Genomic DNA, 27,319 nt, shown 5'->3' with positions numbered 1-27,319 from the left:
CTAAGGAAAAAGTACAGGAAGTGGAAGAGGAGCATCAAAGTTGATAGGAGAGGCAGATGGAGGGGATGAGGGCATCATCATGGAGGGGGAGCTGGTGGAAGCCACCTTGGGAGAGTGGAGAGATGGAGAGCACGTAGGATGTTGGAATACAGGTGCGGCAGTGGACGGGGGTGGGAGAGGATGAGAGACACAAGCGGGTGAAGGGTTCTATTTTGCGGGAGGTCTACAGGATTCATATCCGATCGAGGAAAAGGAGGAGGTGTGGGAACGGAATAAGGTGGTACTAAATTAAAAATATATTTGCCACTTATGTAAAAGAAAAGTTTTATTGTGCTTTACAGTTTATATAATAATCTTATGCCGCAACTTCAACTTATAACGCAGCTTCCTCTCACTTTTATCACAGTTCTCTACTGTCCTGTTCAATACACTCCTTTACTACGCATAATGCACTTTTAACTTATTTTGTGTATTTTTATGTAATTTTTTTGATTTTTCTTCATTTAAAATGTAAACCACTAATTCCAATTTTGAAGGGCCGGGCAGTGGCTCCACGTTCTTCTACCTGTCAATAGATGGCAGCACTTTTGCCACTCTGGTTGACTAATTTGCTTACTAGTTCGAATCCGCTACTCCTTGTTCTGCGCTCATAGGCATCGCACACCGCCTGGTACACGTCCACCATGGCGTTCAGTGGCCACAGCACAGCCCAAGTGTCCTGCTATTGTTTGTATATTTCCCTACCCAGGCAGTCGTCCGTGCTACTGCCTCGTGGCACTTTCACATTGATACGGGTTTCACAGCACCTAGCCCGATTTTTTAAAAGCTTTTTAAAACATTTCTTATGAAATTATTTGTTTCTTATATGTTTTGCGGCCTGTGAAAATTATCTCCTGCCTCTTTCCATTTCCAGTGAGACACCTGAGCATGGGCTTCAAATTGTTCAAATGGCTCTGAGCACTAAGGGACTCAACATCTGAGGTCATTAGTCCCCTAGACTTAGAGCTACTTAAACCTAACTAACCTAAGGACAGCACACACATCCATGCCTGAGGCAGGATTCGAACCTGCGACCGTAGCAGCAGCGTGCTTCCGGACTGAAGCACATAGAACCGCTCGGCCACGGTGGCCGGCGGGGATGGGCCTATGAGATCTCGAAACCGGTGGTGATAATAAAAGAAATTTACAACTGAAGCGGTATTTTCAACCTCTGATTATATGAATCTGTTCGACCCTACTTGCAAAACTGATTTCTGTAACCCGAGGACGTACTATCACGTAAGCAAGAATAATGCTGCAGGTAGCTCATCAGATCTAGTCGTTTGTTGTGACATATTAAGTACGTTCTGTTCCGCAATCATGTATTTCAATACATCACGTTGGTAAAAACTTCTTCAGTAAACAGTTTAGGTAGAAGGAATCAGGCATTTCTGCCTTCTCTGTGTCATTACCACTTTTCAGTGTCATTTTGAAGATTGAGCGATTGGATGGACCAATTTTATTAACTTTTTAACACCGTATAAGAAAAAAATGTCTTACGATCTTTTGTCAGATCGATAGCTATAAGTTTACTTTGAAATTTATTCAACGCTTCCTCCATTTCTCACCTTATGGTAGCTTTGGCTACTTTTTGCTTCGGCGTAATTCCAGTCTCCGATGCTGTGTTGAATTAGTACCATTTCTCCTCACCAATAAGAGTTTTTAGTTGCAGGTTTAGGCCCAGTGCAATTTAACGACACCTACTGTAACATTTGCGCAACTCTGGAATCTGACGACGGATGGTGGCTACATTCGCTACTGCATCGTTTCTTGAATGGAACATAGGAGAGAGGTACCGGCAGAAAAAGGTACTGAAGGTGATTGATTAGTGAGATGTCTGGATAGCTCATTCGTTATGAGCATTGCCTGCGAAAGGAAACGTTACTGGTTCGAGTCCCGATTCAGGAAAGTGTTTTAATCTGTCAGTAAGTTTCATTCCGTTGCAATGTATCGTCCAACAAGCACTAGTGAACGTGTGATGAGCTTTCTGAAACTTTGGCGAAGTTAGTTCCTTGTCTCCGCAAGCACTGCTAGACACTGCTACATTCGTGTTCAGCTTGAGGATGTCCAAGAGACAGAATCATATTTTAAAATTGCAAAAATTAGGAACTAATTTGTTCTTGATCGTGCGTCTTTTTGAACAAGTAAGAATCTTTATTTATTTATTTCGTGACTTATGTTACCGGGCACGAATAAAGCCATTAAACTCTCTCCTATGTAACTAGGCGTTATTAACGACTTTATTTAAAGTTAACCGTGTAATGTACATAGACTATAAGTCACTCATAATAATGTTAACAGCTGTAGTTTAGTATCGTAGTTGTTGCGGTGATGCCACCTCTATTCGTATAGAGAAGTTCATCTCACGTGCTGCAGTGATACTGTCAATGTGAAATAATACGGAAAAGCATGTCAGCATTAACGAAGAATGAAATCCAAGCGGAAGTGAACCAAGCCAGATAAGAGCTAAGAATATTACGACAGAAAGAAGGAGGAAAACAAAACTGATGTGTGCGAGAGTTCTGACAGTGTGGCAGGTATATAGGCTCGCTGTTACTCTGGATACAGTCGATATGCGTTAGTGGGGATGGGAAGACGAAAATAAAATTTTTGGGTCATTTGGCATTTTGTTCCCCAGACATATGGCTGAAAAGATGGAATAAAGAAAAATTTATACTTACTGGTAGGTTTAACCAAGGTTCTGGAAGAATCACATCTCATATTGTATTTATAGAATCATGACAGATTTTTAAATTCCTAGAAGTGATTTTGAGGACGCCAGCTATTAAGAAACCAATGAAAAAAGTAGGTGTGCAAAATACCTCCATTATCTAGTTGCGTCTACACCATCAGATGATAACAAGAATGAATTCAATCGAAACAATTTGTAGCTGGTCTGTGTGGTCTGATTTTTTCACTGTTATTACTTTTGAAGTGTACTGTAGTAGTTAAGAGAGTGACAGGATAAGTCTGTCGCTTACCCAGTTTACATATCCAAGTGAAGGTATTTTTACTGAATTATTTATACAAGAACATAGCCTTCAGACCCTCTCCTAGGTCTAATTATACATCCTCAATGATTCTAAATACTGTGAAAGTTACATATTATATAAACTGGATCTGATACCGTTAACTTTTACATTGAAACATATTTCCACAATTTTCAGTGGATGCAAGCAGGAGAGAGTTTCCGTAAATTTGAGACAGTCTGTTCTATCTAGTTTAAATGCTCGTACAGGAATATTCCGAAATTTTTACTTTTTATTCGTAAGTTAGCGGAATAATTTCAAAGAGTTTAAGATGAATTGTGTCACCAATATGTTCGCTGGTCAACTATAGGACAATATAAGAATTTGGGCTCAGTTTGGGACACAGAAAGGGCTTCTGCTGCCAGGTCCTTTCCTCTACCAAAGCACAAAAAAGAATTGCTTATGTAAAGATAACAAGACGACACTCTGCGCAACTTCGCCTTTGAAAAAACTGTCCTCCTTGTAGTGAGAAGAAGAAGGAAATCCCTCTCCCTAGTCGACAAAGTTGGACTTATCTTCTATTGGGCTTATTACAGATTAAGATAAAGTAGGCAAAGAATCTGTGAGAGTTGGAGTCTGTTAAGGAATTGTGTAGCAATGAGGAAGTAGCTAACTAAGCCGATGTGAAGGAACGTCGAAGTTCAAAATGGCTCTATGGGACTTAACTGCTCAGGTCATCAATCCCCTAGAACTTAGAACTACTTCAACCTAACTAACATAAGGACATCACACACATCCATGCCCGAGGCAGGATTCGAAACTGCGGCCGTAGCGGTCGCGCGGTTCCAGACTATAGCGCCTAGAAGGACATCGGGGGCCAACGAGCTAAACATACAAAAATCACAGTTCGATGCAGCCGGATAATACATGCATCAGAGAAACAGAACCTGAAATGGTAGGGAACTAGGATGTGGGAGGAGTAAGGTGCAATATTGTAAGTAAAATATTGTAACTAAAATATTTCATTTATCCCACAGATAAATTTTTCTTAATTAAAAAAGTGTAAGACATTTTTTCGCCAAGGAAGCAAATTTTGAAAACAAATCACTAGCCCCTGCGAAGTCTCCGAGGCAGACAAGATACAGGATAGACATTAGCATTACAAAATATAAGAAATTATTAAAACGTTTGCATACACAACTGAAAAGTTATCTCACTAATTTTAGTTTACTAAAGCACGGAGTCGATATCACAATGTGCATGGCTTAAAACCAGTTATGTAGAAAGATTAAAGCATGTAGAAGTGAACATCTGCTCAGAAACATCGCTTTGCATTAGAATCCATCGTGATACTTTCCTCATCATGATACACACAAATATTTTGAGGATTGCAGCATTAATACTCTCTTAGTACTTTGAACAACCTTATGTAAATCTGTTACAAATGTAACATCCAAAATTGTGTTTCGGTATTAAATTTGGGCAAAAAGTGATATACTGTAAATTATACTTGAGAACGCCTTATTTGTGTCGAAATTTATATCTAAATCTACAACTTATTTTCCTGAATTTAATCTTTTTTCCTGCTTAACACGATATAATCGCATATGGTCTAAGCCACTGAATATAGTAACTAAACAGGGTTATTCTACTCCACAATTTCCCTGTTTTCTTTGCTTCTTCTTACAGCTGCATTCGCAAGTAAGGGAACATGAACTGTGAGCCTCATTGAAGATCTTGTCTCTAGCCAGTCTACCTATTCTATTTAATCACACTAAAATTCTACTATATCCCTAATTACTCAACAGCTGACGGCAAAATATTCTTTCAATGCGACGTATGCCATGAAACGTTTTTAAATGTGAATGGTCTTTTCCCTGATATTCAGTTTCTTCATCCAGAGACTCCGCTAAGTGATGAATGGACGAGGCCACCGGAGAAACAAGTGCACAAAATTAACGCTGTCCGACGGCGCAGCAGGCGTGCTGGAAAGAAACCGTGCCGTTCCATTAATTCCTCTTTCATCAGAATCAAGCGCAGCACGCTGCTCGACGTACTTTAATTTCATTTCCTGTCGCGAAATTTAATATCTACCTGTTAACTTGCTAAGCGACAGAGAGCGAGTGCTAATGGAAATAGATGATGCCTGCCGTCTTTCACTGAGGACGCCCTCCAGCGACTGTATCAAGTGTCTCGCTTTTCTCCGCTAAAATTTCCGGAGGACACTGCGCTGACTGCCACTCGCGCGATGCTGTTCCCAGCACCATCGACTTCCCCAGTTTTGTCTGTCACTGGGTGCCTTTCAGATGTTTCCGACAAATTTGTCCCAGCTTGCTTTGGAATCCTCACAAACCAGGCTTTCTGTTCATATAACTCCTGCTTCTTATCTAGTGTGATTATATCTTAAAACTCCAACTCGGTGTGTTTTCACTTCATAAGCTTGTATGCAAAAAGGACAACACGGACGTGAATTTCTGGTAAAAAAATTGCAAATGGAAACAAAGAAAGCTTCACATGGAACAGATCAATACGAGTAGGTGCCTGATGGTATAAGGAGGGAAACAGGAAGGCGAAATGGCAAGCAGCAGGTTTGAGACTAGGAAATATAGAACACATACATTGTTGTTGTTGTTGTTGTTGTCTTCAGTCCTGAGACTGGTTTGATGTAGCTCTCTATGCTACTCTATCCTGTGCAAGCTTCTTCATCTCCCAGTACTTACTGCAACCTACATCCTTCTGAATCTGCTTAGTGTATTCATCTCTTGGTCTCCCTCTACGATTTTTGCCCTCCACGATGCCCTCCAATGCTAAATTTGTGATCCCTTGATGCCTCAGAACATGTCCAACAAACCGGTCCCTTCTTCTTGTCAAGTTGTGCCACAAACTCCTTTTCTCCCCTATTCTATTCAATACTTCCTCATTAGTTATGTCATCTACCCATCTATTCTTCAGCATTCTTCTGTAGCACCACATTTCGAAAGCTGCTATTCTCTTCTTATCCAAACTATTTATCGTCCATGTTTCACTTCCATACATGGCTACACTCCATACAAATACTTTCAGAAACGACTTTCTGGCACTTAAATCTATACTCGATGTTAACAAATTTCTCTTTTTCAGAAACGCTTTCCTCACCATTGCCAGTCTACATTTTATATCCTCTCTACTTCGACCATCATCAGTTAATTTGCTCCCCAAATAGCAAAACTCCTTTACTACTTTAAGTGTCTCATTTCCTAATCTAATTCCCTCTGCATCATCGCACTTAATTCGACTACATTCCATTATCTTCGTTTTGCTTTTGTTGATTTTCATCTTATATCCTCCTTTCAAGACACTGTCCATTCCGTTCAACTACTCTTGCAAGTCCTTTGCTGTCTCTGACAAAATTACAATGTCATCGGCGAACCTCAAAGTTTTTATTTCTTCTCCGTGGACTTTAATACCTACTCCGAATTTTTCTTTTGTTTCCTTTACTGCTTGCTCAATATATAGATGGAATAACATCGGCGACGGGCTACAACCCTGACTCACTCCCTTCCTAACCGCTGCTTCCCTTTCATGCCCCTCTGCTCTTATAACTGCCATGTGGTTTCTGTACAAATTGTAAATAGCCTTTCGCTCCCTGTATTTTACCCCTGCAACAGATACATACATATTATAAAAATGTGTGCATCTGTAAAGTGTAGTATTATAAATTAGCTGGAAAATTAATAAAACTCTCACCCCCTCCCGTGTTACTCTTTATATACATCCAATCAAAGCACAACAAGATGAAGGAATCAGACCAATTGTTTGCGCTATACTCAATGCCCCCACTATCTCCAAACACTCGGAGCACGGTATTAAAACGGTGTCAAATTACATTACTTCTGATATGCACCCCCCCCCCCCCGCACTGACTCCTTGTCTGCAGAAAATTATAAAACAGTATTTGTGTGCTACCATTTCTGTATTACCCTTCTTCTTTTTCTAACCAACCAGAGCACAATATTTTACTGGTGAGCAAGATTAACGCGAAATATGTAGTAAAAATTACGTAAACTCCATTTGGAATTCAAAGATAATCATTATTTTCCTGAAAGTCAAAGATATTCAACTTGAATGTCTCATAATTTCGTGCACTACATGCGTAAAATGCCGGCACTGTGTGTGAAATGGTGTGCTTACATGCAATGCCTCTATATTTCGTAAGTCAAATACTGCACTTTCTCAACACCTCTCGCAATCAAAGTAATCTTTCGTCTTTGTCTTTTGCTTACACAACTCTGATCCCTCCCATGGAAAGTAGGAAAGTAGCCATTCTCTGTCTGTCTGTCTCTCTCTCTCTCTCTCTCTCACACACACACACACACACACACACACACACACACACACACGCACACTAATCAATTTTTGTCAGTTGCCCCAGAAATTGTAACACATATCCATGGATTTATCCTCTGTACTGTCTTGTCATTTAGTTTTGCCCAGAATATCTCATCTCACATATATGTTTATGAACATTGTGTCGTCATTAAATATCGTCTCTCAAGCGTAAATACTCCATCTGTCAAGCTTTTCGTCAGTCACTCACACACATGCATTTAATACACATTTCAGCACAGCAGGAAAGAAAACTTAAAACAGAAAGAACAGAATGCATATACAATTTATTACAAAATAAATTGTTTTAATGAAATGTTAATTACACATAATGTTTCCTGTGTATTTAAACTTTATAGTACTCTAATTACGTTTTTCAATGTAATTACATATTTGCAATAACATTAACTTACAATGGATCTCTAAATTTTGCACACCAGAAAATGTGGTACTCAACTCCAGTTACAGACTACAATTTATATTATTTTCGATAAAGTCATATTATATTATGTCACTAAATTTTTCCATCAGAAAAGCTTGTGTTCACCTGAAACGTAAATGCTGACTCGGGGAATTCTGATTATTGACAATTATTGCTGGTTTGTAGCCACAAAATAACAATGTTAACCGTGTTTGTACTTACTGTCAATACTCATAAGTGATATTATTATCACCGTGGTTTTCAAGCACGTCAATTGGAATAAAATACTTGAACTTTCAATAAGTACCTCCAGCTCCGTCGTCAGGTGTTAAAACCGCTGACGGCTGGGGCTGGTAAATTTTTCCGCTTACATAGGCACGATTGCAGCCTCAGAGAAGGCCGAAACAACGTGTGCGTGGGATGGGCAGCTCTGGCCTACCGCGGGACCAGGGCCAAAGAGATACTCCGGCCTTGTAAAGAGCCTGTCACGCTAATCGGCTTGTCGGCCACATTTCGCGAACTCTCCGTAATGTGAACGGTCCACGGGCAATCAGTATGTAAGTAAAAAGGTACCCATTAAACGTGTTATGTTTGCTAATTTTTCATAATGCGCGCCCACAGTGATAATATATTTCTTAAAGTCAGTACCGCCATTAGACTGTTGTTTATTTGCAGTGTTACATTTACACTTACACAATCATGATTTCGGCTTCCACGAGCCATTATAAAATATTTTAAGTGCTATAAATTGCCTAAGATGGCATACTGTCGTATTAAAATACACCCTTAGACACATTGTCTAAGAGTCGTTACCTATGGCAGAGCCTACCGCTTTGTTTCATAACTGAGTACACCATCTTGATATTTCTGGCAGAGCCTACTGCTTTGTTTGATTACTGAGTACACCATCTTGACTCAGGATGGTGTAAACAGTAATGACACAAAGCAGTAGGCTTGCCAGAAATATCAACTCTTCGACATTGTGTCTAATGGTGTATTTGAATACGACAATGTGCCATCTTAGGCAATTTATAACACTTAAAAACTTGATAATGGCATTTTGAAACCGAAATCGTGATTGTGTAAGTGTAAATGTAACACTGTGAATAAACAACAGTCTAATGGCGGTACTGACTTAAAAGTTTTGCCGTGTACTACCGAGGGTTAGTGTGCATTTAAACGTGCAGTCGAGAACTGCTAAACTCATCTGAAACAGTTACTCGCTCTCGGCCGGACACGGCTGCTGGCACTTGTAAGACCTCCAGCGTCACGTGCTGCGGCGGACGCACCACGGCATTTCTTTCTCGTAAGTCTTTCGCGGTACCGAATGACGTCACGTGCCGCTAGGGACCGGTGTCAGGTCTGAAGCAGCCTCTCCCGCCTCCCCACCTGCGTCGTCCATGTGTATTTGCTTTCTCTCTACATGCAGTGCCCACCCTGCTGAAGCCCTACTGAGCGTGTAACCTAATAGATAGTGTCGGAAGTTCCATGCAGCTTTCCGCGGATGACGCTGTAGTATACAGAGGCGTTGCAGCATTACAAATCTGCAGCGAAATGCAGGAAGATCTGCAGCGGATAGGCACTTAGTGCAGGGAGTGGCAACTGTTATTTAACATAGATAAATGTAACGTATTGCGAATACATAGAAATAAGGATCCTTTATTGTATGATTATATGATAGCGGAACAAACAATGGTAGCAGTTATTTCTGTAAAATATCTGGGAGTATGCGTGCGAAACGATTTGAAGTTGAATGATCACATAAAATTAATTGTTAGTAAGGCGGGTACCAGGTTGAGATCCATTGGGAGAGTCCTTAGAAAATGTAGTCCATTAACAAAGGGGGTGGCTTACAAAACACTCGGTCGACCTATACTTGAGTACTGCTCATCAGTGTGGGATCCGTACCAGATCGGGTTGACGGAGGAGATAGAGAAGATCCAAAGAAGGGCGGCGCGTTTCGTCACAGGGTTATTTGGTAACCGTCATAGCGTTACAGAGATGTTTAGCAAACTCAAGTGGCAGACACTGCAAGAGAGGCGCTCTGCATCGCGGTATAGTTTGCGCGACGTGGGATTAGCCGAGGGGTCAGGGGTGCTGCAGTCATGGACTGGATGGTGCTTTTCTTGATGCGGTATCGAATGTATTGCTTACCCCTACTTATACCTCCCGAGGAGATCACGAATGAAAAATTAGAGAGATTCGAGCGCGCACGGAGGCTTTCCGGCAGTCGTTCTTCTCGCGAACCATACGCGACTGGAACTGGAAAGCGAGGTAATGACAGTGGCACGTAAAGTGCCCTCCACCACACACCGTTGGGTGGCTTGTGGAGTGTAAATGTAGATGTAGATGTAGACTGTTAAAATTGTTGCTCTTTATTCTAATCTAAGCCGTCTCCTTCATAACGGAATCCCAATATGTTGATGCCCCTAATTAATACAGGAATACAAGTCGCTGAGAAGTGAAATAAATAGAAAATGCTGGGAAGCTAAGATGAAATGGCTGCATGATAAATGAGAAGTAACCGAAAAAGAAATGATTGGAGGAAGTTCAGACTCAGCGTACAGGACAGTCAAAAGGACCTTCGGTGACATTAAAAGCAAGGATGGTAACAAGAGTGCAAAGGGAATTCCGCTGCTAAATGCAGAGGCGACAGCGGATAAGTGGAAATAATACACTGAAAGCCTCTATGAGGGGGAAAATTTGTATGACGTGGAAGACGAGGAAACAGGAGTCACCTTAGAAGAGATAGGGAATCGGAATTTAAAAGAACTTTGGAGGACTTAAGATCAAATATGGCAGAATGGATACATAACATTCCCTCAGAATTTCTAAAATAATTGCGGGAAGTGGCAACAAAATGACTGTTCACGTCGGTGTGCAGAAAATACGAGTCTGGTGACATACCATCTTACTTTCGGAAAAATATCATCCACACAATTCCGAAGATAGCAAGGGCTGACAAGTGCGAGAATCATCGCACAATCAGCTTAACAGCTCATGCATCCAAGTTGCTGAGAAGAAAATTCATACAATGTTTTGCCTCAGCTCGGTTCCGAGAGTTCCGGAACCTATACAGAAAACTGGTACAGAGATCAACATAAACATCATTTCCGCCCTTTTTATTGCTCATGAAAACCACACGTTGCATGTTGTACCATCATACAGCGATACCTTCATAGGTGGTGGTCCAGATTGCTGTACACGCTGGTACCTCTAAAACCCAGTAGCACGTCCCCTTGCATTGATGCATGCCTGTATTCGTCGTTGGCGTACTTTCCACAAGTTCATCAAGGCACTATTGGTCCACATTGTCCCACTTCTATCCGGTGATTGGTTGGTTGGTGGGTTAGGTCGTCTACAAACAGTCCTTTTCAATCTATCCCAGGCATGTTCGATAGGGTTCATGTCTATAGAACATGCTGGCCACACAAGTCGAGCGATGTTATCCTGAAGGAAGTCATCCACAAGATTTGCACGATGGGGACGCGAATTGTCGTCCATGAAGACGAATGCCTCGCCAATATGCTGCCGATATGGTGGCACTATCAGTCGGAGGATGGCATTCACGCATCGTACAGCCGTTACGGCGACTTCCATGACCACCAGCGGTGTACGTCGGCGCCACATTATGCCACCCAAAGACCACAGGCATCCTACACCTTGCTGCACTCGCTGGACAGCCTGATTGTCTGATTGAAGACATATGCAAACCTCATCGGTGAAGGGAATGTGATGCTAATCCTTAGCGGTCGATTCGGCATGTTATTGGGCCCATCTGTATCGAGCTGCATGGTGTCATGGTGGCAAAAATGGACGTAGCCATGGACGTCGGGAGTGATGTTGGTCATCATGCAGCGTAATGTGCACATTTGAGTCGTAACACGAAAAGCATTATTCAACATGGTGGCGTTACTGTCAGTTTTCCTTCAAGTCATAATGCGTAGGTAGTTGTCATCCACGGCAGTAGCAGCCCTTGGGCGGCCTGAGGATGGCATGTCATCAACAGTTCCTGTCTCTCTGTATTTCTTCCACGTTCGACCAACATCGCTTTGGTTCACACCTGGACACTTCCCTTTTTGAGAGCCCTTCCTGGAAAAAAATAACAATGCGGTCGCGATCGAACCGAGGTACTAACCGTCTAGGCATTATTAAACTACAGACGACACGAGCCGTGTTCCTCCTTCCTGGTGAATTGGGTGGAAGTGATCGGCTGTCGGACCCTCTCCGTCTAATAGGCACTCCGCAAGCATGGTTGTTTACGTCTTTGTGCGGGTTTAGTGACACCTCTGAACAGTCAAAGGGACTGTGTCTGTCACACCATATCTACAGTCAACGTATATCCATAGGAGTTCTGGGAACTGGGGTGATGCATATCTTTTCTTGATGTGTGTATATAGAAGAACAGAAAATTGAGGATGTGCTAGCTGACGATCAGTTTGGCTTTAGAGAAGGAGGAGGGACGAGACAGGCATTTCTGACGTTGCGGTTGATAATGGAAGAAGGACTAAAGAAAAATCAAGACACGTTCATAGGATTTATCGACCTGGAAAAAGCATGAAGATGATGGAGACGCATTCCATCGAAATGTTGCTACGAGACTACGACACTATTCGTCTGACATCCCGTGAAGACTTCATATAGGAATTTCACCGGGAAAGATTGCACTCACATGATGTGTAATTGGTTCTTCTTTGTCACGTCACTGTTGCGAAACCATGTGGAGGGCTTAATGCTGTTGATATTGAGAGCCCTGGTCGAGGACTGCATGATGGGGAGGAAAAAGTTCCAGAGATCCCTCTGGATTATTCATTATCTTCGATGCCTTCCGTAGTTTTTCTACACTTCATTATTGTATCACACATGTGTCCCTTGATTCCGTAAAGGCCTTGGGACCGTCTTGCTAAACACTACAATAGTTCGTGGCAGTGACTCTTACATTAATATCGTGAATAAGGCAATAATACAATTCCGTGAATGTGCAAACGACGGATAAACAACCTTGAGTGAACTATGTGCAGCAGACGGCTGCTGCACCTGCACTGAAGTGCCTGACGTAAGACGTGTGTTGTCTAACAAGCCGGGAAACAATCTCGAATTTCTCTACAGAAACCCACTTACGTCACCGGCTTAGTCATGCACTGACAGATGGTAAGTGAATTTTAACTGTGTAAAACTAACACATAAATCGTTTTGGCACCTAGCGTTCTTACTAAGGGATGACTATGCTTGTAAATGGTTAAGTTTGAATGGAAATGGAAACGTAATTAGGTTTGGTGTATGATGAATCCGGTAAGGATTAAGTTTGAATAGAACTGGAAAGGTAATTAGTTATGGCGTATGATGTATCCGCTGAATTTCAGCTGCACGATAAATCACGCGCATTTGAAGGCTGTAAATTCAACTAAACACCTAGGGATTATAGTTATGAACAATCAAATTGGAACGATCGCATAGATAACGTTGTGGTGATAGCAAACCAAAACTGTTTGAATCAGTTTGAGAGCGGCTTAGCTTTTCTCACGTAATGATGCCGGCCAGCTGGATCGCAGAAATACTGTGTGCAGATGACAGCTTGATCGGACTGAAGACCCGATAAGAATCTGGTCTTTTAAGAGACCAGGAAATTCTATATAGTCAAAAAAACTGAGATTTATTGGCAGAATAGTCAGAAAATGTAGACCTACAAGAGATACTGGCTACACTACGCTTTTGCACCATTTTCTGGGTTATTATCGTGCAGTGTGGAACCCGCATCAGTTAGGGTTGACGGAGGGCATCGAAAAAGTTTGAAGAAGAGCAGCATGTTTTGTATTACCAGGAAACAGGGACAAAAGTTCTATGAATATGATACGGGAATCGAGGTGACAATCATTAAAACAAAGACGTTTTTCGTTGTGGCCGGATTTTGACACGACATTTTAATCACCAACTTTCTTCTCAGAGCGTGAAAATTTTTTAATGAGACCCACACTTATAGGCACAAATGACCTTCGTAATAAAATAAGAGAAATCAGAGCTCGCATGGAAAGTGTTCGTTCTTCCGCACGTTGTTCGAGAGTGGAACGGTAGAGAAACACTTGATGAACCCCCTGCCACGCACTTAACTGTGAACTGCAGAGTAGTCGCTTGTATTTAGAGACACGTGCTGATGGTGCGTGTAACCATGGTATTACGCTAGCCTATCTGCTCAAAGAACGCTAAGATTTCTCTGGCTCGATGAGAGAGCACATTGCCGATGAAGACGATTTAAGTTGCTCTGCCGGTGAAGATACCATCTTCACACAGTTAAGGCTAACCGGCTATTGCCTTCTTCTGCTGTGGTGGATGCACACGCATTGCCTGAACTCTTACGGGACTCGGTAATATTGTCTGCCGCGAGTAATGAGTCTACTACGAATGTAGTGTGTGGACATTAAGTTGGAAATGTAGGTCTCACAGGGAGCGAGCAAGGGATAAATCCCCGCACTCGCACTTCATTCTTTGCCATCGGTGGCTCAGATGGATAGAGCGTCTTCTATGTTAGCAGGAGATCCCGGGTTCGAGTCCCGGTTGGTGCACACATTTTCACCTGTCTCGTTGATGTATATCAACGCCTGTCGACAGCTTAGGGACTTGATTTAATTATCATTTCATTCCAAGAGACCTGCATTGTCACCGATGGTATCTGTTAGTTCGGACATGTCCGAAAGAACAGATACCATCTTCGTAAAGAATGGAAAGTTCCCGACTGTAGTGACAATAGACAGTTTCCTCGTGGCAGCTGGCTGGCCCCAACACCGGGATTTGGCTTGGCAGGTGACTCTGTGTTACGACGCGCGGCGAAATTGAATCTGTATTGGTGTTGATATTCAAGTGGCACTGAGTATACGAAATTGTTTCTCAGAAGAGAAGCCATCTTGGAGGTATTAATGTTAGGTGAATTTGTTGGACTGGTTGTAGCCAGGAAAAGATTGCGTCATGCTTTTATTGGTCATTGTAGTACGGCCTATAACTATTTTTGTTTCGTGTGCTTTGCATTTACCCCAGTTAACCTGATATTACTAGAGTGGATAAGCTGGGAGTCTTGTAGCTCCATGTAAATTTTGAACTGTAGCCAATAAGCTGAAGAAACCAACGGTGTCTGGGTTTTGAACGTCCTTGTAGTTGAATATAAAATTAATTTTACTATTCGTCCTTGTAGTTGAATATAAGATTAGTAGGCTTACACACTAATTAAAGTAACTTAAATTTACTTACGTTAAGGCCCACACCCATGCCCGAGGGAGAACTCGAACCTACGACGCGGGGAGCCGTGCGAACCGTGACAAGGCCCTTCAGATCGCACGGCTACCCCGCGCAGCGTAAAACTAATACAAAAGTTATTTTACTATTTGTCATAGTTACTTAAGATGTTTAACATTGAGTTCGCTGAAACTTGGTTTGTTTTCGCCATTTGAGTAATCCCGCGTTTCAGTGAAACAGTGACATTGCCTTGTAAGTACTTTTTATAGTGGCATTCGTTGCACAAATGTAATTGTGTAACAGTGCTTTTCATTTAACTAATTAATAGCTTTCAGCTGATTACTCCTAGTGTCTCATGTAGTTATGTTTGTCTGCTGTAAAATTGTTTCGTTGTTATGAGTGTACGTTGAATAAACATTTTATAAAGTCGACTACTACAGAATCTTGCCAAATAGTAATCGTTATAAAAAATTGCACTCCCTTCCGGCCCCTTCGATCAACTTCTGTGTATTCTGTTATTGTTTCCCGAATATCCTGCTGAATTATAATAAGCAATTTTGAAAAGTTTGTCTGTTTACATTTTATTTAAAAAAAATGTTCAACAGTAGTCAGTTGCGAGATATTCCTGGCAAATAAATGTAGCGCTTGCAGTTTCCATTCCATTCCGTAACTTGCTCAGAAGTCATTTCCTTTTGTTACCTTCACGGAAAAGGTTAACTTGGGCTTCACAAAAGCGCTGTAGCATAAGTGTCTTTTGAGGTTGTCTACATCTACATCTACAACATACTCCGCAAGCCAATTGTGTGTGGCGGGGAGTACATTCGGTACCACTATCTAATCCCTCCAACCCTGTTCCACTCGGAGAATAGTGCGTGACTAGAATGATTGTCGGTAAGCCTCGGTATTGGGTCAAATTTCTCTAAATTTCTTCTCGTGTTTGGCGAAGTAGTGTGTTGTCTCACTCCTCCTGAAAAACGCTGTGCCGGATGGGATCAAATGGCTCTAAGCACTATGAGATTTAACATCTGAGGTGATAAGTACCCTAAATTATAGAACTACTTAAACCTAACTGCCCGAGGCAGGATCCGAACCTGCGACCGTAGTACCACTCGGCCACAACGGATGGCGCTGTCCCGAAATTTCAATAGTAAATCTCTCCGTGATGCACCACGTCTCTCTTGTCACGTCTGCCAGAGGAGTTTGTTTAGCATCTCCTTAACGCTTTATCGCGAGCCAAACGATCCCGTGACGAAACGCGCCGCTCTTTGTTGGATCATCTCTATCTCTTTTATCGGTCCTAACTGATAGGGATCCCAGATATATGAACAATACTCAAGAATCGAGTGAGCAAAAGCGTTATACTCCACTTCTTTCGTGGATGAATTACATTTCCTTAAGATTCTTCCGATGAATCTGAGTCTCGTGTCTGCTTTTCCCACAACCTGTTTTATATAATTATTCCACTTCAGGACGCTCTGGATAGTTGCGCCTAGATATTTTACGGCAGACGCTGTCTCCAGTTGTTTGTCATCAATAGTGCAGCTGTACAGTAGTGGATTTCTTTCCTTATGTACGCGCAATATGTTACACTTATGTACGTTCAGGGTCAACTGCCAGAGTCTATACAATTCATCAGTAATCTGCAGGTCGTTCTGCTAATTCTTACTATTTTCTGGCGTTGCTCCTTTGTATAGACAACTGCATCATCTGCGAACAGCCTTAAAGAGCATCCGACGCTTTCTACTGGACCATTTATACATATGTTGTGAACAGCGACAGTTCTATCACACTTCCCTATGGTACTCAGGATATTAGCTTTACATCTGTCGATGTAGCTACGTTAAGAGTGAAGTGTTGAGTTTCCCGGCTTGATAGAACACAAGTGTCTCCCATCAAAACATTATAGTATATATACAGGGTGGTCCATTGATAGTGACCGGGCCAAATATCTCATGAAATAAGTATGAAACGAAAAGACTACAAAGAACCAAACTCGTCCAGCTTGAAGGGGGAAACCAGCTGGCGCTATGGTTGTCCCGTTAGATGGCACTGCCATAGATCAAACGAATATCAACTACGGTTTTTAAGATAGGAACCCCCATTTTTATTACCTATTCGTGTAGTACGTAAAGAAATATGAATGTTTTAGTTGGACTACTGGTTTCGCTTTGTGATAGATGGCGCTGTAATAGTCACAAACGTTTAAGTACATGGTGTAACGTAACATTCGGCCAGTGGGGACGGTATTTGCTTCGTGATACAATACCCGTCTTAAAACAGACAGTTTACTAATTGCGGAAAAGGTTGATATCGTGTTGATGTATGGCTATTGTGATCAAAATGCCCAACGGGCGTGTGCTATGTATGCTGCTCCGTATCTTGGACGACATCACCCAAGTGTCCGGACCCTTCGCAGGATAGTTACTTTATTTAAGGAAACAGGAAGTGTTCAGCCAGATGTGCAACGTCAACCACGACCTGCCACAAATGATGATGCCCAAGTAGGTGTTTGAGCTGCTGTCGCGGCTAATCCGCACATCAGTAACAGACAAATTGTGCGAGAATCGGGAATCTCAAAAACGTTGGTGTTCAGAATGCTGCATCAACAGCGATTACTCCCATACCATATTTCTATGCACCAGGAATTGCATGGAGACGACTTTGAACGTCGTGTACAGTTCTACCACTGGGCACAAGAGAAATTACGGGACGATGACATATTTTTTGCACCCGTTCTATTTAGCGACGAAGCGTCATTCACGCACCAACAGCGGTAACCTAAACCGGCAAAATATGCACAATTGGGCACCAGAAAACCCATAATGGCTGCGACAAGTGGAACATCAACCACCTTGGCGGGTTAATGGCATTATGGGAGGAAGGATAATTGGCCCCCATTAATGGATAGCAATCTAAATGGTTCAATGTATGCTGATTTCATACATAATGTTCTACCGAAGTTACTACAAGATGTTTCACTGCATGACAGAATGGCGAAGTACTTCCAATATGATGGATGACCGGCACATAGCTCGCGTGCGGTTGAAGCGATGTTGAATAGCATATTTAATGACAGGTGGATTAGTCGTCGAAGCACCATACCATGGCCTGCACGTTCACCGGATCCGACGTCCCCGGATTTCTTTCTGTGGGGAAAGTTGAATGATATTTGCTGTCGCGGTCCACTGACGACGCCTGACAACATGCGTCAGTACGTTGTCAATGTGCGAACATTACGGAAGTCGAACTACTCGGTGTTGAGAGGCATGTCGTTACACGTATTGCCAAATAGATTTAGGTTGACGGACATCATTTGGAGCATTTATTGCATTAATTTGATATTTACAGTTAATCACGCTGTAACAGCATGCGTTCTCAGAAATGATAAGTTCACAAAGGTACATGTGTCACATGGGAACAACCGAAATAAAGTGTTCAAACGTATCTACGTTCTGTGTTTTAATTTAGAAAACCTACCTGTTACCAACTCTTCGTCTAAAATTGTGAGCCATATGTTTGTGACTATTACAACGCCATCTTTCACTAAGTGAAAAAAGTGGTCCAACTAAAACATTCATACTTCTTTACGTACTAAACGAAAATATAATAGAAAATGGAGGTTCCTATTTAAAAAAAAACGCAGTTGATATCCGTTTCACCTATGGCAGCGGCAACTAGCGGGCCTACCATGGCGCCATCTGGTTTCCCCCTTCAAGCTAGACAAGTGTCGTTCTTTGTAGTTTTTTTCGTTTGACGCTTATTTCGTGAGGTATTTGGCTCAGTCACGATCAATTCACCACTCTGTATATATATAGTGCCCAAAAATGTGTCGAATACTTTGAGAGGTGGTAGTAATTGAAACAAGAAAAATGAATCAAATAAACATGGGTCCAGAAACGCACTCTTTCCGAGATAAACACGTGTTTATGGGAAGGGTTGCGCTATGTTTGGATGCGGCACATGCGATGCATTGGCGCTCCGTTAAGTATGTTGGCTGGGTATTATGATGTCATACTCGCAGTATCCCACACACCAGTCAGTTGTACGTTTCGAGCCGTGTCGTAGGCTACATAAGTTTTCGTGGTGCTTTTGTGCCTTACTGTACAGTACTGTCAACTCTGCGTGTTTTATCTTCCTCCAAACCCGTGTACTGTTATTACGTTGTTTGTTCGTCTACAATTAATTTACAAGTATAGTTTGGTGTCAACTGCTGCTCCAGTTTTTGCTGCAGATGCAGTACGATGCGCCAGAGCGATACACCGAACACGATGGTCTTTGTGGTGTCACCGCCAGACACCACACTTGCTAGGTGGTAGCCTTTAAATCGGCCGCGGTCCGGTAATATACGTCGGACCCGCTTGTCGCCATTATCAGTGATTGCAGACCGAGCGCCGCCACACGGCAGGTCTAGAGAGACTTCCTAGCACTCGCCCAGTGTTACAGCAGACTTTGCTAGCGATGGTTCACTGACAAATTACGATCTCATTTGCCGAGACGATAGTTAGCATAGTCTTCAGCTACGTTATTTGCTACGTCCTAGCAAGGCGCCAGTATCCGTACTATTGATATTGTGAATCATGTACCATAAAGAGCGACGTTCTCCATTAATGGATTAAAGTTAAGTATTCCACCATCTGCGTCCGTTTTTCTCAATTCTAATTCCCTTGTCATGTTCCAGACCTCACGCCAGCCTGCGTGAGCTGAGACGCGTGCATTTCGGCCTCCTTTAGCAATACGGTGTTGGCTCTCCTGCCAACCACAACAGTCTTCCCTCTCGGTAGTGCGGCGTTACCGTCCGGAGCTCGGTCGTATTGCGACTTTACATTCTCGTGACCACCTGGAAGGTTACTCTGCTGTATCGCAGAAGGAACATCCGTCTTCTCGTAGCCCTCTTAAATGACCTTGTTCAATCTCGATGAGCTGTTGATAAGGGCCTCTTCGTCATCTTACAGGCATTCTTGCCCAACATCAGGTCACCACGTCCAACCTCAAGTGTAACTAACGTTCACGACCGTTACAGCTCGTATTTAAAGCAAACCTGATTTGCATCATCATAGTTGCACTACTAAAGCGACTCTTACCTAACTGAAACGGAATTTGAATAGTTACGATCTTTCCGATGTAGAAACACGTCTTCATACATCGCACAACACTTTCTTGGTGTTGCTCTTTTTTTTCACCAGTGTATCGGCATTACCTTTCTTTTGTTACGGACGACTTATCGGCTGTATACTCAGAAATCATTTGACGAGTTCCCAACGGCACCTTTTCTAACAGTAATTTTAAATTATTTACCAAATAATGTGTGTAGTTCTCCCCATTCCTCGTTGTCTTGCTAGAGAACGAACTGAGAGTATTGAAAACATTTGTTGAAAAGTTCTGGCATTTACCTCTTGATGTAGAGAGCTATGTAACGTGTGCGTGAAGAAAAGTAGAACGCATTCTGTCTGATAGCAAGGTTTCTTAGACGGGAATTGGTAGGCGGACATAGCAACTGCTGAAGGAAACGCTACTTATTCAGCTTCATTGGGTGCAGTCTTCGTTCGTATACATTTTCGTCAGGCGAAGTTTCCAGTCTCGTCATGTCTTTTTATGGTATTAACAAACATAGGACGACTTGAATACCGTCTACCCGGGAATCGTTCCACATACTACTGTGGTGCTCTTGATGACTTCCTATAAAAATTAATACCAAGTCACTAATTCCTCATTAGTATATTGTATTGTACTTCATAAAATCTCTAAAGCAATGCTAACGACTCTACTACGTGGATTCTACCAGCAGTGTGATGAAAATGAATTCCAGTGTTCCTTATAACATCTACATCTACGTGATTACTCTGCTATTCACAATAAAGTGCCTGGCAGATGGTTCCATGAACCACCTTCATGCTGTCTCTCTACCGTTCCAGTCTGCAACGGCACATGGGAAAAGCCAACACTTAAATTTTCTTTGTGTGAGCCCTGATTTCTCTTAATTTATCGTGATTCTCATTTCTCCCTATGTAGCTGGGCGCCAACAGAAGGTTTTCGCAATCGGAGGAGAAAATTGTTGATTGAGATTTCATGAGAAGGTCCTGTCACAACGAAAAACGCCTTTGTTTTAATGACTGCCGCTCTAATTCACGTATCATGTCTATCACACTATCGCCCCTATTTCGCGATAGTACAAAACGAGCCGCCCTTCTTTGAACTTTTTCAATCTCATCCGTCAGTCCCACCTGATGAGGATCCCACACCGCACAGCAGTACTCCAGAATAGGGCGTACTGGTGTGGTGTAAGCAGTCTCTTTAGTAGACCTGTTGCACCTTCTAAGTGTTCTGCCAATGAGTTGCTGTCTTTGGTTTGCTCTACCCACAACATTATCTCTGTGACCGCTCCAGTTCAGGTTATCTGTAACTGTAATCCCTAAGTAGTTAGTTGAATTTACAGCCTTATGATTTGTGTGACTTATCGCATAATCGAAATTTAGCCGACTTCTTTTAGTAGTCATGTCAATAGCTTCACACTTTTCTTTATTCAGGATGAAGTGCCACTTTTCGCACAATATAGGTATCTTATCTAACTTATTTTGCATTTCGTTTTGGTCATCTGATGACTTTACAAGACGGTAAACTACAGCATCATGTGCAAACAATCTAAGACGGCTACTCAGACTGTCTCCAATGTCGTTAATACAGATCAGGGACAATAGGGGCCCTATAACACTTCCTTGGGGAACGCCAAATAATACTTCTCTTTTACTCAATGACTTTCCGTCTATTACTACGAACTGTGACCTTTCTGACAGGAAATCACGAATCCAGTCGCAGAACTAAGGCGATATTCCATAGGCACGCAGTCTGGTTAGAAGACCCTTGTGAGGAACAGTGTCAAAAGCGTTCTGGAAATCTAAATATATGGAATCAATTTAACATCTGGTGTCTATAGCACTCATTACGTCATGAGTATAAAGAGCTAGTTGTGTTTCACGAGAACGATCGTTTCTGAATCCGTGCTGACTATGCGTCAATAAATCGTTTTCTTTGAGGTAATTCATAATGTTCGAACATAGCATATGTTCCAACACCCTACTGCAAATCGACGTTAGTGATAGTGGCCTGTAATTCAGTGGATCAATCCTGTTTCCCTTTTTGGGTACTGGTGTGACTTGAGTAATTTCCCAGTCTTCAGGTACGGTACTTTCTGTGAGTGAGCGGTTGTATGTAACTGCTAAGTATAGAGCTATTGTATCAGCATACTCTGAAAGGGACCTGACTGGTATACAATCTGGAGCGGGGGCCTTTCCTTCATTATGTAATTTAAGCTGCTACATCGAAGATATCTATTTCTATGTTTCTCATCTTGGCAGTTATTCTTGATTCGAATTCATGAATATTTACTTCGTCTTGTTTGGTGAAGGACTTGCGGAAAACTGTGTTTAATAGCTCCGCTTTAGTGGCACTGTCATCAGTGACTTCAGCGTTGATGTCGCGCAGTGAAGGTATTGATTGCGTCTTGCCACTGGTGTGCTTTATGTATGACCAGAATCTCTTTGGATTTTCTGCCAGATTCCGAGATAAAGTTTCGTTGTGCAAATTATTAGAAGCATCTCGTATTGAAGTACGCGCTATATTTCGAACTTCTGCAAAATTATGCCAATCTTGGGAATTTTGCGTTCTTTTAAATTTGGCACCTGATCACTGAAGATAGTGCTTCTGTAGCACGTTAATTATTTCTTCCGAAGCACATCACTCAACTGACGACCCACTTACTGTCGACAACACTGGTTTTCGTCAAGAGAAGCGTGAACAGCACATACATCTGGCCATGGTGGGGGAATTTTCCTTGGACAATGGCGTAAACATCCGAGTGACGTGCCATATAACGGCCACAACAAGAGCAAAAATGGTTCAAATGGCGCTGAGCACTATGGGACTTAACATCTATGGTCATCAGTCCCCTAGAACTTAGAACTACTTAAACCTAACTAACCTAAGGACGTCACCCAACACCCAGTCATCACGAGTTAGAGATAATCCCTGACCCCGCCGGGGATCGAACCCGTGAATCCTGGCGCGGGAAGCGAGAACACTACCGCACGACCACGAGCTGCGGACCAACAAGAGCAAAATAATCCCTATGTTCGATGTACGTTTGTTCGTTACTTCTTGTTAGATGTACAAAACATATCACTGAATTCTACTATTTGGCTACTGGGAAACCTACTACTGTTGCCATTTACATCTTCGTGACAGTCATAGTGACTCACTCCAGCACTCTGAAAATAACAATCAAAGCAAACCCACCTATACAATGCTGGCTGGCTGAAGACAGTTCTGCCTTCTGACGGGTCCTCTCTGACCAACTGGAGCATACAAGCTGGGCGGAACCACCACATCAGCTGAAAAGATGCTCGTGAATACTAAAAAAAGGAGTCCATTGTAAATTCAGTTTTCTTCTTGAGGAGTTTGACCAGTTTCTACCGTTTCGTAATATAAATCACATATTTCAGCAAAATTTTACTTTTTTAAGTTTTTGTAAAATTTATACCATTGTTGTATCTCGTCTTTAAAATATCTAACTTCATGTCCTTCAGTCCAAGTCAAAGGGTGAGTTCATCTGACGAATACAACGTTTTTCGCAGTCAACATGATTTCTATACAGCCCAGATTTTCCGTATTTCTTGTCCACATAAGTTATGATTCACTCTGGTTTTCGTGTTATCTGATGTCCTGAAGTCTGTTTGAACCACTTTTCTGGAATATGTGCTCTGTTTTATCAGATTATTTGTCTATGTTGTTGACAGTGGCATACTTGACCTTATCAGAGCAGGCTGAACATGTCGTTCATTTTTCTTCTTTTACAATTTTTAGTTTTGTTGATTATAAAGTTTATTATTTCATTCATTTGCACGTGCAGACTGCAGTTATGCATAGATTTCTTTCCTAATTTCCGCTTCATATCATGGAAGCTGTAATATTCTTTACATCATGCTATAAAATATCTATGTTTCTGACGTAAAAGAATGAATAGATCGGACGATGATAAATACGGTAGTACATGACGGTCTCCTGCACAACAGAGTCATTAAAGAGAAGCAACTGAACACTGTTTTCCGTAATTCTTTAATCAAGAACGATGCTGTCAATATTTTAAAATATAAGTTGATAACAGCTGTCAAGACTAGTAATTTGAGAGGAGATACCATCAGTGTACTAAAAAAATTAAACTCAGTTACGTAAAGAATCTTGGTACACATTGCAATACCAATTAGGTAGCTTTCAGAGGATACTGTTGAAATAATTCTTTTTATACCAATCACATACAACCGCTCGATAGACGGATCTATTGAAACTGAAGACATATTACGGTTTCCTCAAGGAAGCGTTATAGATTTTCTGTTGTTTCTAATTTATATAAAAGATTAAGGTGGCTATCTAAGCATTTCCCTCAGATTATTCATAGATCGTCTGTCTTGTAAACTCTTAAGAAGATCGAAACTATCTGCAAAATGATTTAGACGTCTGCATGGTGCGAAAAGTGGAAGTTGACCTTGAACAATAAAACTTTTAAGGCCCTCTATACGAGTACTGTGAGTAAAAAAGCTGCGTCGCATACCTGTTACACGATAATTTACAAAAATTTAAAGGTTGTCGGTTCAACTGAGTACTTAGGGATTACAATTAAATGTTGTGAGGTTGTACTAGAACACATCTCTTAGAAGGTGTAACAAATGCTGCCAATTATACTTGTCCTCTTCCGAAGTATTGCAGCGCGATATGGGATCAGTGCCAGATATGACTGACGGTGGACATCGAAAAAGATTTCAGCGAAAGGCAGCTCCTTCTGTAGTATCATAAAGTAGGCGAGAGCGTTTCTCGAATACGATAAGTGAGTTCTGACATAAATCAGTGAGATGAAGGCATTTTTCATTGCGGCGAAATTTTATCATGAAGTTTCAGTGATCAACGTTTAGCTCCGAATGCAAAATATTTGATTCCCATCCGCGGAGAAAGAAATGACCACCTGTATGTCGTCATCTGAACCTTTTGCATTCGCGCGTACACCATTCCTTTCTGCTGTGTCACTATTATGTTCCATATTGAAATTAGTAACTACTACTTTGTGGAGATAGAATATCGGTTTTGCCAGTCTCTTTCCTCTCTCTTGCTGTCACTTAAACACACTCCTTAAAATTTTTCGCAACGTTTTGGAATCAATTTTGCCATTTTGCAAGTTCGCTCTTTGGACTCTCTTAACTTATGAATAAATTGTTGCACAAATAAAACCTTCAGAAATTCCTGTCACAGTCCCAAGTGCGACCGAGTCCCCACGACCTTTTACTATTAGTGCAATCCACTATCGTTTCAGTTTGTGCCGTTTTGTTGACTGATCGGTTTAGAGCTACTGTTTTTTCGTCATGAGAAGCCACAATCTGCGCCCCCGATCACTGCACCAGGTTTGTTTTTTTTTTTTTTTTTTTTTTTTTTTTTTTTTTTTTTTTTTTTTTTTTTTTTTTTTCCTCCAGGGTTTGGCGGCGCGCGAACTTGGCTTCACCAGCACTGTGTCCCTGAGACCGCTACGCCAGGCCTGAGTGCAAGCAAGAATTTCGTTTTCATACAGCAGTAAAGTTGATATAGTCATTTGTTAGATATTTCTAGCAAATAACGATGCCAACTTTACTGAGTTTCGTTTGACCCTTGTGCGCCCTACTTGGACTGTTTCAAGCTTAATAAAGGCGGTCGACAACGTCTTATTCCAAACCGACTAGTAGATGTGAGGATTCGAATCTCAGCTACACTCACCAGGACACACAAAGCACTGACTTAATATATGAAGTCTTCACGCGTTGTCAGCAGAGTACCGTCTTCGTCTCGCCTGAAGATGATGGAGACGCATTCCATCGAAACGTTGCTACGAGACGACGACGCTACTCGGCTGACAACCCGTGAAAACTTCATATATGAAATTCGCCAAGAAAGCCTGCACTCACACTGTCTTAATGTTAACATTGCCTATCTCCGATACCGTTTTGATATCACGATTATATTCACCTGTCCACAGTTGAACATTCCAGCTCAGGAAAGAATAGTTTGTGACTAACGTTGTATTATCCTTCTGTAACAATAAATTTCGCTGTTTTCGGTATAGTCGGAAAGCGCTGATGTGGCTACTGCACTATGCTGGATTGTAATTTCAGTTGGTGTTAATTACTTTCTTTCACTATAGAACCTAGCATTCTGACTCATTCATATCCTGTGAAGCAGTTATCTTTAATTTTACATGTCACTTTATGGCTTCAGAAAGAATTTAGATTTAGCAAAGCTTTGAAGTTAATGAAACAAAATATTGACGTAAAAATGTATCATAAAGCGACCAACGCACTCAGTTAAAACTTCTGTTCCCTCTGTGAGAAAGATTATTCTTCAGCAGTCTAAATTTAGTTATTTTCCAGCCTTTTAGATTACCGTACACTATAATTTAGAAGAAAAACTACATGTAGAATAGGTCTGAAACCACAAAATCATACGTTTTCCATATTAGGGGCATTGTGCTGCCACCTGCCACCAGGCGCTCCATATCAGCGACCTCAGCATTCATTAGTAGAGCGCGGATTTTAGGTAAAAACCTATAATGTTCCTGAGTTCTTATTTGCATAAAAATTTTTACTTATGCTTTTCAGGACTATTTACACTTAATAGCGTTAATTCTATAGGACCTAAAAAAAACGTATTTCGACGTTAGTGCCTATTTTTGCCTATTTCAGCTTCAATATCCTAAAAAATGTCTCTTTCATCATTTAAGACAGTGGGTCCAAGTTTTTCCATACCATACGACAGATGGAAAAAAATGTTTTCTGCGCACGTGCAGCAAGGTGGCTAGTTGATATGCGCTCCTGCTTCGTATTTGCCTAACACTTCGGTCTTTTTTTATTTTTTTATATCGCTATCCCTGTCAATACCTAATATTCTTTATAAGGGTTTTATTATTCATATGTAAAAAATAGATCATGGATCTTTAGGTTAAAATCTATATTTTTTTCCTAGGCTCCAATTTGCATATAAGATGGTACTTATGCGTTTCATGACTAACTAAACTGAATACCGTTAGTTCTTGTTGTTGTTGTGGTCTTCAGTCCTGAGACTGGTTTGATGCAGCTCTCCATGCTACTCTATCTTGTGCAAGCTTCTTCATCTCCCAGTACCTACTGCAACCTACATCCTTCTGAATCTGCTTAGTGTAGTCATCTCTTGGTCTCCCTCTACGATTTTTACCCTCCACGCTGCCCTCTAATAATAAATTGATGATCCCTTGATG

This window comes from Schistocerca gregaria, chromosome 1, assembly GCF_023897955.1.
Source record: "Schistocerca gregaria isolate iqSchGreg1 chromosome 1, iqSchGreg1.2, whole genome shotgun sequence".
Taxonomy (NCBI): domain Eukaryota; kingdom Metazoa; phylum Arthropoda; class Insecta; order Orthoptera; family Acrididae; genus Schistocerca; species Schistocerca gregaria.
This window is presented reverse-complemented; position numbering follows the sequence as displayed.